This window comes from Melanaphis sacchari, unplaced genomic scaffold (assembly GCF_002803265.2).
Source record: "Melanaphis sacchari strain LSU unplaced genomic scaffold, SCAv2.0 Contig41_pilon_pilon, whole genome shotgun sequence".
Classification (NCBI taxonomy): Eukaryota; Metazoa; Arthropoda; class Insecta; order Hemiptera; family Aphididae; genus Melanaphis; species Melanaphis sacchari.
This window is the reverse complement of record NW_020271269.1, coordinates 55,025-68,229: the sequence shown is the minus strand read 5'-3', so window position 1 is coordinate 68,229 and position 13,205 is coordinate 55,025.

Here is a 13,205-nt window from a genome sequence, read left to right as displayed (position 1 = left end):
TGGTGGAGTTGAGATTGTCTTTCGATATAAAATAGTATTCAGACATATTCTAATCGTTTCAAGAATAAATTTGAACAATATTTAAAAATATCAACAATATACTACGATATTATCATATACATAAATATTTGAAACAGAAGCAAGCTTGAAAATTAAAGATTCGCTGAGTCTCAAAATACTAAAATATTTTAATGGGCCCCTCTCAATTTACAAATTCAAATCCTTCTCCCCATTTCTTACAAAAAATGTTTGATTATTATGGTATAGGTTCATGGTTATTCCTATACTCGTATACTTATATATTGTTTTATATCGCTTAAAAGTATAATAATTAATAAGATAAGAAAAATATGTATGTAATTAATTATTAATATTATATGAATATTTTAAAACCAATAACAATTCAGTTAATAAATTGTCATAATAAAAATAATATATATTATAGACTTTTATTTTAATTAATTAGTACTATATTGTTAATAAATATCAATGTACTGTAACTTTTCATTTAATAATCATATTATGTAGTTTGCCAAAATTAACAAAAGAAAAAAATTAATTTGTACCACATTAAAAATTCATTTTGGTAATTTATGCCACATTTTAAGGTTGTAGTTTAAATAACTTAAGATGAATGGATATAATGTAATCTGCTCAATCTTTTAGCTACTTGGTTACATAAATTGTGATTTGTGCTATTTTTCACTTTATCAAAATTGTAATTACACCATTTTAAAATAATTAGCTCTTTTCTAAACTTATTAGTACCTACGTATATATATTTTACATTTTAAATACGTAACTTGTGGAATACTTCAATTACCTAATAATATAATATCTACAAATCAAAGATTTTTTCAAGTCATATTATTTATCTAAGTTTTTTATATCTAAAACAAATACATTTTATAAAATAAGATTATAATATTTAGTTTACTTACTTGCTTTTTTATACTGATAATTTAACGATGAAATTAGCTTTTTCTATCATGATGTTTTGCATGATACAACTGATATGAATTTGGTAAATTTATCAGGTTTTAAATTAACGATTGAAATTGAAAGTGTAGCGTAAATTTAATAATTTGCCATTTCGTTTTCTGTCATGGCACTAATTAACATGACTATAATTATTTTATTATTTTTTCGTTTTTGTGTAAATTACATGTGTTTTTTATATTTTGGCCTAGATTATACATACCTATACACTTAAATACACCTCTTGATACAGAGCAAAAACCATTTATCAATAATGTTTTGTTATACAAACATTTAATTATACATAATATATATATATACATCAATTTGATTTTTGAAATTTATTTTAAATATTATGCACATTAAAAAAAAATGTGGATTGGGATGAGCATCTTAAATCTATAATCCATGGTCCCAGAAATCGTATCTTTTTAGTACTTTTTTTTAATAGTTGAACAAAAGGTAATCTAATGACTGATATTGATAATAGGTACTCATAATATCACTATTCAATACACCAATTACCTAGTAAATAAACATTTTAAATATTAATGCTAATTACAATATTATTTTTAGATACAGGATTAGCATGTTTGTTAAAATAATATACGTTTTATCAACGAATATTCGTTAAGTTTCCTTATATTCATTTAATAACTAATTGTTTAAGGTCTATATTTTTAATAACAGTTTTAAATGATCTTATTTATAGTTCTACAGTTATTTTAAAAGTCAAACATTATTCAATATGTGGATATCATATATTGTAGCTATACGTACATTATACTTTTTATAAATTTAAACAAATGGTAACTTATTAGTTATTACAATATGACAATATAAGAATATATTCAACTACTTATCTATATAATAACATCATATAGGTAATTTTATATGTATATGCAACTAATATATTTATTTTATTAAGATTTAATAAATTATTTAAAATAGGTAAATACCAATGAGTGATTAAAAAAAAAAAATTTAAACAATACAGATATCATAATATGTTATTATTTACTGTGTATGGTTTGTTTTTGTAAAAACATATATTTACCTATATGTCTAGGTGAAGTATAGAAATACTATTAGGGTATAAAATAGTTATGTATTATGTATGTTTTTAAAATACACTGGCTTAATGATGTTTTTTTTTTTTTTTAATTTTGGATATTACGATCATAGTAATTTTGTTCATTTTAAAAATACCAATAATATTTTTGTAGTTTATTACTTCTAAACAATAAAATTGTAAAAGCTCGTATATTATAATATTTTAATTTGTAGATTATTATGTATATGTTATTATAACATGTAGATAATATATAGACCAGTGGTTCTTAACCTGTGGTCTGCGGCCCCCTGGGGGTCCGTTATATTCATGCCGGGAGTCCATGGCTGCTAATACGTGACGTATTGTAAAAGAAAAGTATTAGAAAAAAAATTGGTAAAGGGATCTGTGATTTCTAAAAATCTTTGATCAGGGGTCCATGGTCTACAAAAGGTTAAGAACTGCCAATATCATTATCATATTATTAGGTTGTTAAAATTTTTTTAATAATTTTGAGTCTACTGTTAAAGATTATAGATACTTACCTATAATTTATTACCATATACTATCGTAAAATAGTCCACAACACTCAAGTACTCATAAACTTTATTATTTTAAGTGTTGTTCATTTTTCATAAATTATTTTAATCACGATTGTAATGTAAAATTTAATGAAACTCGTAGGGTATTTATATAAAATAATTATTTCGCATGACACAAAACGTGTTTATTTAAAAAACAACTAATAATATGTACAATATACTTAACACTATCGTAGCATTATCTTTAAATTTAGATGATCCAATTGCTTGGGAATACACGCGATGTATGACGAGTAAAAAGAAAACCACTACACGCATTATCCTTTCTTCATCTAATTAAATTTTAATAAAAACACGCCTTTGTAAACATAATTTTCATCAAGTGCTTCGCACAGACCATCCGTGCTCTATCTGTGTAACGCAGAAATTTAATGAACCCTCGCTACAGGGTTTTAATAGAAACCGTGATGCTTGTTCTGATCTATAATCTTTGTTGAGATTGTCTGCACCAAACACCTTTGTACCTTACTTATTTAATACATCATTATAAAAACCTAACAATACTGATTACAACTTTAATGATTACTATACGTACCTATTATAACACAAATCTGATACCATTTTACACATTATTTGATTGTAATTTCTCAATAAATTAGTGTTAATAAATTTTAATGTAATAAAATAAAATAATTCAATTAAATTAAAACGCTTTTGACTTTTACAACTTCAATTGAGAAAGATAATTTAGCCATTTTGACCTGCTAACATAGTTAGTTTTATTTACAAATACTTTACCGGGTGATTGATTTAACATAGAGCATTCATTACTTGAAAAAAACTATTAATGTAAAATATTTTTTTCTTAATTTGTTATATATATAATTTAAATGAAAATATGCATTTTTATTTCCTTATTCCAAAGGAAAATACTTTTTGGAGTACGTTGATGTGTAAACATCGAATTTTGGATTAGTAATTTATGAGTTCTCTTAAGTATTTTAAGTTATAATTAATAAACGCATTGCCTTAAATTTGATTTTTGTAGATTGAAACGCTTTGAGTTATATCAAAAAAGTGTATTTTTTCATTAAAAAAAAAAATAATAATAATAATAATAATAATACCAATAAAAAGTAATGAAAATATAATTATTTTTTTCAAAAATATTAGTTTGTAATAATATAGAATTATGTAAAAGAAATATTTTCAAAAACGTCAATGTTTATTAAAATAATGAGTGTTGAATTTTAAACAGATCATCCAGTATACAATAAATTTGATATTTAATTTAAATGAATTAAACAAATTTTACCAAGATATTATAAATCTTAATTCACGTGATATTGAAGACTTACAATACGTTAATACAATCTGAAAGAATATTTTTGTAAGTTTGTCTTGTATTGTGCGCTTGTAAAATTTAGCCTCAATAATGTTTCAATGAACAAGCAATATTTACAACAGGTTAGTCTATATTTCGTTACTCATGTGGCCATGTAGGTAAACTGTATACGTGCCATAAGACATGTTCCGAATAAAAAGAAATTTGCCTGATGCAATATTTGAACTCATTTCGCGATAAACGTTAATGTTATTGATACAAATTATAAAAGTATAAAAAATTTCAAATAATAATTTTAGGTTTTCATGTTTTAACTTTTATATATAGGAATATCAGTTAATGTTTATATTAGTAGTTAGTGCATATTATCATCTATTTTATTAAAAATGTTTTCTCATTGAAATCTCAGAGTAAATAAAATATTTTAATTTTATGTTAATTCTTGAATAAATGTAGAATTATTAATATTTTAAGTTTGTTTTTTGTTTTAATAGTAACTGTAATTTTTGATTCTAAGATTTAAATATTAGTAAAAAAAAAATCAATAATAGATTTTAATACAATAATAAGTATTTATTTATAGTTTAAAACTATAGTGAAAATCATTATTATTTTCTCAAACATAGTAAATTTTATAGAGTTAATAAATCTAAATTACACCGACAATATTAGGTTATAATTTTAATAGTGTTTGCCACAAAATTAAGGTTATTAAAACTTTAAAATATAATGATTATTCATATTATATACTGTTATGTCTCATCGTATACATATTTATTACAACAAATATTCTTTTTTTCGAATAAACATATACAATCAATTATAAAATTGCAAATTTATTATTTATTGGCAGCTCAGAATAGATTTTTAAATGTATTAATATTCATAATTGCATTTAAATTTGTAATAACTAATGAATAATAATATAGGTAAATATGGTAAATATTTATATCCCATTATCTTGTGCTTAAGTGAATGAATTTATATATAATAACTAATAAGACCTATAATAATAGGTATACTTTTTTAGATTGTAAATTGTAAGTACCTATACTAGTATTACTAGGTACCAACTGTATTTATTTCAAATTTCGGGTAACTGCCTGTAAAAATAAACAGTGATATTACTGAATATTCTTTGGTTTTTGTATACCTTTATGTTCATATTACGTGTGGTTTAGGTTTTTAATATAGAAATTGTAGGTAATTAGTTACTCACAATAAAAACTGATGTTTTATTGCGTTATAATATTAACTATTTTATTACTCTCACCTATAAAAAAACAAGCTAGATTCATTTTTCTACCAGAAACCTCGTTCAAAAGTTATGATCGAATCACTTTATTTATTATAAAAAATAAAAATAAACCATACTAAATTGATCATTGTAAAAACAACGACCTTTATTAAAAATTTAATATATAAATTAAATGTATTCATAAATGTACAGTAAATTAAACAGTTATCTTCGTGAATACCAATTTTAATAAATATTTCTAACTATTAAGTATAAGTTAAGTTTTCTACTTCATAATAAAATTGAAACTGAAAAAAATCTTGGTTGAAACAATAGCCAATTAGATACCTATATTGGCGTTGTTCGTTTTTGTATAAATTTAAATTGTGTTGCTTAGTAACACTATAATACGCAATACGGCAGCCGCTAATTGTCAATTTTGAGGTTGCCATTTAAAATTAACGGCAGCAGCTCCCCAAAGGTCATACTTACAATAGATGAATGTAATCGTTACTGGTATAGTTGACATTTCGCGGCGAATGACTTTTAAATTGGATTTCTTTTTTCGTCAAATTCAGCTCATCATTACACGAAATTAATTATTAATAAATGCCATGTATATATAATAATAGGCGTATAATAACATAATGTAACTTATTTTTTTAAAAATCATTATTCTAAAGTACGAACTGTCGATTTTTTTTCATATAAATATGTAATGCTATAATTTTTTTTATACGAGTATCTTATGATAATTTAATTAAAATAAAAATTAAAAGTAATTATAAAGAAATAGGTAATTGTTTTGAATTTAGTATCAAAATTAGCGTCAGTAAATATTAAATCACAATTAATAATTAGTATAATAAAAATAGATAACATTAAATACATTATATTATATAATTGTTGTATACTATTATTTAAATAAATAGACACTTAATTGATTATAATATTAGATAACATTATAAATAAAATATTAAATAATTTTAACTTTTTTTTCGTTTTAAATATTTAATACATTATAGTGCATAAAATTAATAAGTATCAACCAGAATAATAGTTATATACAATATGAAAAACTAGTTGGAAATAATAACTTATAAATTATGAATGTTACACTATATTGAAGAAAAAAACAAATAATTTTTATTCTAGGTTCTAAAAGTATCTAATTACTTTGGTTCGCATATATTGAATAAATTGAGGTACGGTTAAATGTCTATTTCCTTCATTTTTACTATAAATAGTTTTATTCATTTTAAAATTAATTCTATATGGAAACTAATTTCGGTAATTTAATAATTTATCCCGTTTGTTTAAAATAAAAGCACATCATTTAATGAAAATTAATTTCATTTTCAAAAATATATTATGTAATTTAAAATATAATTTTGAATTTTTTAAAATGGTTAAAATTGATTTTTGTGTAAAATTTTTCATGTATACACTGCATATTATTGGTTAAAAGTTCTGTTATAATAAATTGTCTCCCCCCACCGCCCTTAACAAAAACAGTATGTGTATATTGTATACCGTATACACTATATACACTCCCTAAGTTTAGCAAAGACCGCTGCTCTAAAGCCGATTGTCGTCTCGAGGGATTTCCGTTCGCCTCTCAATATAATGGGACAGTGATTGGCAATTTAAAGGCTGAGCTAAACTCAGTTTATCCGCGTGAATTTCGATATTTTGCTTAAAGTCCCATGTAATAATGTCGTTTACACAAGCCGGGAACTTCATTATACGTGCATCCCTTTTACAGCGTGTTCGTGGTAAAATCGAATTACTTTGCGATTCGACCACAATCATTTTTTCGACCAGATAGAATAGTGTAGTCTAATCGATTTATTTATTGAATCTTGATATAAATGCAGAAATCAATTTCTAAAGTAAGTTAAAATGAGTATTCTCCACTCGATGAAATGTTGAATACTTTTTCTTTTGACTATTTCAAATCAAATCACAATTATTATTATTAAATGGAACACACTACCTAACTTACGGTCAGTAAATAATAAAATGTTAAATCTTAGCGTTCAACTATTTTCATTATGTAATCATTTTGTAATTATGTACGTGTTGATTAATTATTAAATATTTTAGATGGTTTAAAAACTAAAATATATTTCATTGTTTTATTTGAAATAAATAATATATATACATTTGCACTAAATAGTAATAAGTATGTACTTATATGTTAATTAATTTTAATATCTTAATTTTTAAACTATAAAAATTAAAATATTTCTCCAGATATAAGTTAATTTAATTTAAAAAACTACTGTGTAGGTATGTGAAAACAAGATTGGTGTACCTACTGTACCTATCTTTATTTTGATGAACGGCGAAAAATTCAATTTTTCGTTTTATTAATTTCGTAATTTTGATTTATGTTGATCATTTTTTTCTCGGGTAGGTTCCTCAAAAGATTTTCTTACTACACTTTAAAAATATCAAGAATAATTTGGCAACATTTTACTTTTCAAATTCAATGATGAGGTACCTACTTGAAATTTACTTTGCTGCCGAAACAATTTTTTCAAGTTACTCGATTTTCCTTATTTGTTATTTTAATATAACGCTAAGTAATTACTGTTTTATATAGCTACCTATTGTAATTATTCTTATAGTGCTATTTGTAAATGTTTTTAACAATATTTATTAGCAAAATATTACAATTATTTTTTTATTCGTTTGTTATGGAGGAGGCTTGAGGGCTTCTCTTGATTTCCATTAATGATATTAGTGTTATATTTAGACTCTTTATAGTTTATTGTAGTTTTAATAGTTAATAAATTGCTATTAATTATTATTTTATTGAAACTGAAGTTCATTTCTATTCAAATTTATGGGCATAAACATTTTTATTTATGATAAATAAATAAAAGTTAAAAAAGTTAAGTATGATTATGTTTGTATATAAAATTAATTCATATTATTTAAAAATGAATTAGGTATATTATATGTGTTAGTGATATTTATATATTACCAAAATAAAGCATAATATAGTGTGTAAAAAATCGTAATATTGTATATAAACTCAATTATTCCAATAATATCGGTTTTAATAATAATTAATAATTACAATTGTTTTTATTAACAAAATAATGTTTGATAGATAAAAAAATTACGTAAAAATCATTATTTATAATAAATAATAATACCTTACTGTTTGTTGTGATTTCCAGTTATACCAATATTATTTCCGAGAATAACTCTAGAATAAATTTTGAATCTGAAATCAGAATGACTAAAATCATCTTATATTATCATAATTATTTAATTTGTCCTTTGTTAAATTTATGAAAGTAAATGAAACGTGGTATGACGTAAGAAAGGAGAGGGGTGACAAGTATAAATAAAAAATTGAACAAAGTTTAAACCACATAAGAGACATAATTTTCATGGGCAACGAAGTGCTCGAAGATAACTGCTATGTTACTTGTTCCCGTGTAAGCCCAGAAAACAATCTATACATCTATATACGTCTCCGATCATAATAACGAACAATATACGAGTAATTTACAAAGAAATCTTAGAAAATCGATAGAAACTTTGAAGAATACTTAAAAAAAAAAAAAAAACATTTGGTCTGACACCCAAATAAAAAATTATTTTAATGAAATTATGTTTTTAAATGGTTAAAAAAATGTACATGGGAACGTGGGATAGCTATGTTTAGTTGATATGTCGGAAATATCATCTATACACCGAATTAAGAAACCAAAAATATTATTTATCCACATTCATCACGCTAAATGTTAGCATTTGTCAACCAAATTTATTACAAATGTATTTTGTACGGACAACGAAGTGCACGGGACTGCTAGTTGTATAATACATATTATTGGTCTGCATTTAAAACAGGTAGAACATTTTATAAAATAAAGTAATTACCCTATGGGCTTTAAAATCATATTATAATTTGAAATATTATTGTTTTCAGTTTATTATCATCGCTACAATGTTTAAGAAGTCTAACTTAACCAAGGAAATTTCCGGTCTACTCATAATTGTATTCAATGTGTTTACTATTATTATTATTATTATTATTATTATATTTTTTTTGTGCGGAGAGGGGAGGGCAGAGGATTAATAACTATACGATAGACCGTAGTTACTCGTGTAGACATATTCGAGTCAAGTTCATGTTGTCTGACAAATAATAGTAGGCCATTAAATCCGTTTGCGAATCCCTAGAGAAAGGCTATGTAAACGGCGCGTGTCCCTCTCGAGCCGCTACCGTCGTTGACGGGCATTCAAAAACCAAGTAATATGAGAATGTCAGAGTTTTTAATGCCGCTTAATTAGCCGTCAACGTGCACGACGCCAATTACTTCTTTATTGCCTGCAACGCCCAGAGAACTTGGGTTTTTCCGGGGTATTACGTCGTACGTTATGTTGTATTAATTTACACATTTAAGTATCTAATATACTACGCCAGCCCTGGAAAATCATTATAATTATAATAATAGTTAAATTATATTTACGAAAAGTAAGTCAGAGTGGAAAACAACTATTAATACTTATAATGTAATTTAATCTTTATGTGTGGGTGTTTTATTTTTTTTTCAATATACACAGTATGATTATAAACATTATTTTATTTTTAACAACTTTGACTACTAACTTTTTTTAAATCTTAAAATCTGACTGATTGATTATAAGTTAAAGTTTTAATTTATGATGCAAGTATTTATCGTATTTTAGAGTCAATACGCTTTTATAAAATGCATTGAAACTACTTGGTTCTTAATCACTCGATTTTTGAGATTGAAAAAACATAAAAAAATGTCGATTTACAAAAGTTGATAATTTGAATTTTTTAGAAAGTAGTGCATTAAAAAAAAGCCAAATTAAATTCAATGTAATTTAACCAAAATATTTAGTGTTTAATTATTTTGATCAAACCGTTTATCATTATAAAAGTAGGTATGTTCTGTATTTATGTATTTAATATACCTACCTATATGTAAAACACGTGTTGCACTTGAATGGCCCGGAAGGAAAGTATTATGACCATCATAGAAAAATAAAAATGTTAGTATACAATTCTATAATAGGTATAAGTGAAAATATGTATTAAATAAGGAAATCCTGTATGGTTGTTTTATATTACACTTCGTTTCTTGTTACGTAATTATTTATCGCTGTTTATCTCAAAGTGGACACGAAAATGTCCTTTGGTCGGTGTCTATCTGAAATTCGAGAGAAGCAAATAACATACTTACTTATAAGTTACATAATATAGTAATAAGGTATTAAAATAATAATAATAATAATAATAACGTATAGTTAATATATCCAATATTAACACATAGGTATAGGTATACCGCGTATACAATAAGCTATATAATACACATTGTTGCCATGATGTATAGAATCAAAGCGTTTAAAAAAATGAGCAGAGGATCAACGCTGTGATAAGTATTAAGGTGCGCCGTGCGAGTGTATAATATAATATTGAGTAACATTATTGGCTTCCGTTCAGATGAAGGGGTGCGTGCGTGATGTTTTAGGAGTTAATAAAACAAATACGGGTAGGGGGGGGGCGAGGTTTTTTGAGCCGCCGCCGACGACGACGACGGCAACGACAGCGGTGCTGTTGTAGCCGATTTCAAAAGGGCCCGAAAAACATATTGACATGGCGGGATACGATATTTTTTTCCCTCGTTATAATTCTATTTTAATAATAAAAGGGCGCCCGTGTTTTGATTCGTTTTATGTACACGGAGGAAGTCTGTATATATAATATATATATATATATATGCCTATACATATACAACATTATATATATGTATATATTATGTATATACGTATCTATATTTATATGGTACGTGGCGTACACACACACACACACACACATCGATAATATATTTATATGTATGTACACGTGTTTACGGGGTGGCGTTTAATCGGGTTATTTCGTCCGCAATGGTTACATAGCCTCATCCGTGCGCGCGGGGCAGCTATATAGACCTATAGTATTTACATTATTATTATTATTATTATTATTATAATAAAAGGCGCGTTTCGCATAAAGTATAATATTATATGGTAGTATTATGTATGCGCATAAAATACATCGGCACAGTGCGGGACCAGTCGCGGGGGGAAAGAGTGAATCGGAGCAAATCGAATCATTTCGCCCAGTTTTCTTTCCGGGCTTTTATGTATACATAATAGCAATAATAATAATAATAATAATATATACGCGTGTACAAAAATGTATAAAACACGCGGTAAAGCTTCGGCGGCGGCAGTGGCGAGCTGCGGAGTGGCGGTCCGGGCGTTTTGCGGCACGTCTGCGTTCTTCATTTAGCCCATTGTCTATGGGGCGACCCGCAGCAAAGTCCCGGAATACTAAAGGGGCTATATAATATTATGGAGGTTATTGCGATTGAATGCGATGACGACGTTTATTCTCGACCCGACTTCAGCAGCGTCCGCCTTTGCGCGGCGGCGGCGGCGGCGGAGGAGGTGTGCGGCCCCCGAGTATAATAATACTCGTATTATATACGTACAGTTTAATACGTGAATCTGGAACTTTAGACGGCGCGAAGTGTCATAATACTCATAATAATCACAATAATAATAATAATAATAATAACAACACGACCCCCGCCGCCGCCGTACGTGTATTATTCGTATTATATGCATAACAGACTCGCCGTTATGAATATTAACCGTTATGGTGATTTCGTGTACGGCACACGGAACATCCGCCTATCGCGCCCGCGGACGATGGTGGTGCGCGACGGCTTGTTGTGTGGCGTATCATGTTATGGGTACCGTCGTATAGGTATACATAGATCAGAGGTCTCTATTTCGCAGGCGTTTAAAAACGGCATTAAAGTCTGTGTATCCAAATAAAACGCACCGCGGGTAAATGAACGTTTAAATCCGTGTGACTGATTTATACGCGCACGTTGTCTTTTCTATTTTTTTTTTTTTTTTTTTTATCTAATTTTAATAAATAAAGTTGTTTGAATGTGAGTTATAACTAATACTACGTTTTAAACAAAACGATAACGAAAAAGTTAAAGGAAATAACTAAACGTAACAATAGTACAGTCGATTGTTTTATATACAGTACGCAAATAAAAAAAAATATATATATCAATTAAAGATCAGTAAAAAACTCGAATAAATAAATAAATAATATATTTAAATGATAAATAAAAAAAAATTATTACGAAACAATTCAATAAACTTACGAGTAAAAATAATTGACAAAATATATTTTTAGACTTAAAAATTTACAAGAGTTTTCGAGGTTTTGGTACAAAAATACTGATGAGTTTAGGTTCTCAGTTGATAAGCAACTTCTTTTAGGTGTGACGACATTTTTAGCTGTAGAAAAATAACATTCTAAGCCATATAGGTTCTTAACTTGGGATCCACGGGATGGCTGTGAGTGCTACTAATAATTAGTATATAGTATTACGTTTTACATTTATCATTAAAAAATAATTAAAATAAAAATCATATTTATTTATATATATATATATTTGGTGGGAAGGGGGTCCGTGATTGTATTTCATATTTCAAAGGGGCCCATGGTCCAGAAAAGATTAAGAATCTAAGTTCTAAGCTAACCGGCCGACGTTACTGGTATACATAAATATTTTTTTACTATTTGAGCAGTTATAGTGGATATTTTTTTCCGTGAGATTTCCACTATTCAAATATAGGTATAAATCATATTTGATCAGTAGTTCTCCGAAATTATTTTGATAGCTACTGCGTTAAAGTATTACTTATATTATTTTATTCATTGCTATATAAAAACTTTAGTTCACCAATGGAGTTTTAGACTGCAGGTTGATCAGTTTATGACATATATTTATAGTATATTAGTATATATATTATATATAAAAATCAAGGCTCGGATCTAAATATCCTAAAAACTAAATATCAAATATGCTTGGCAAAAAAATCAAAATTATCTAAACGCAATTTCGACGCAATAATGCCTGTTAAAAATAATCCGATTTTCTTTTTTCAATAAGTGTGTAAACTAGAGAAAAACGATTATTTAATTTTTGA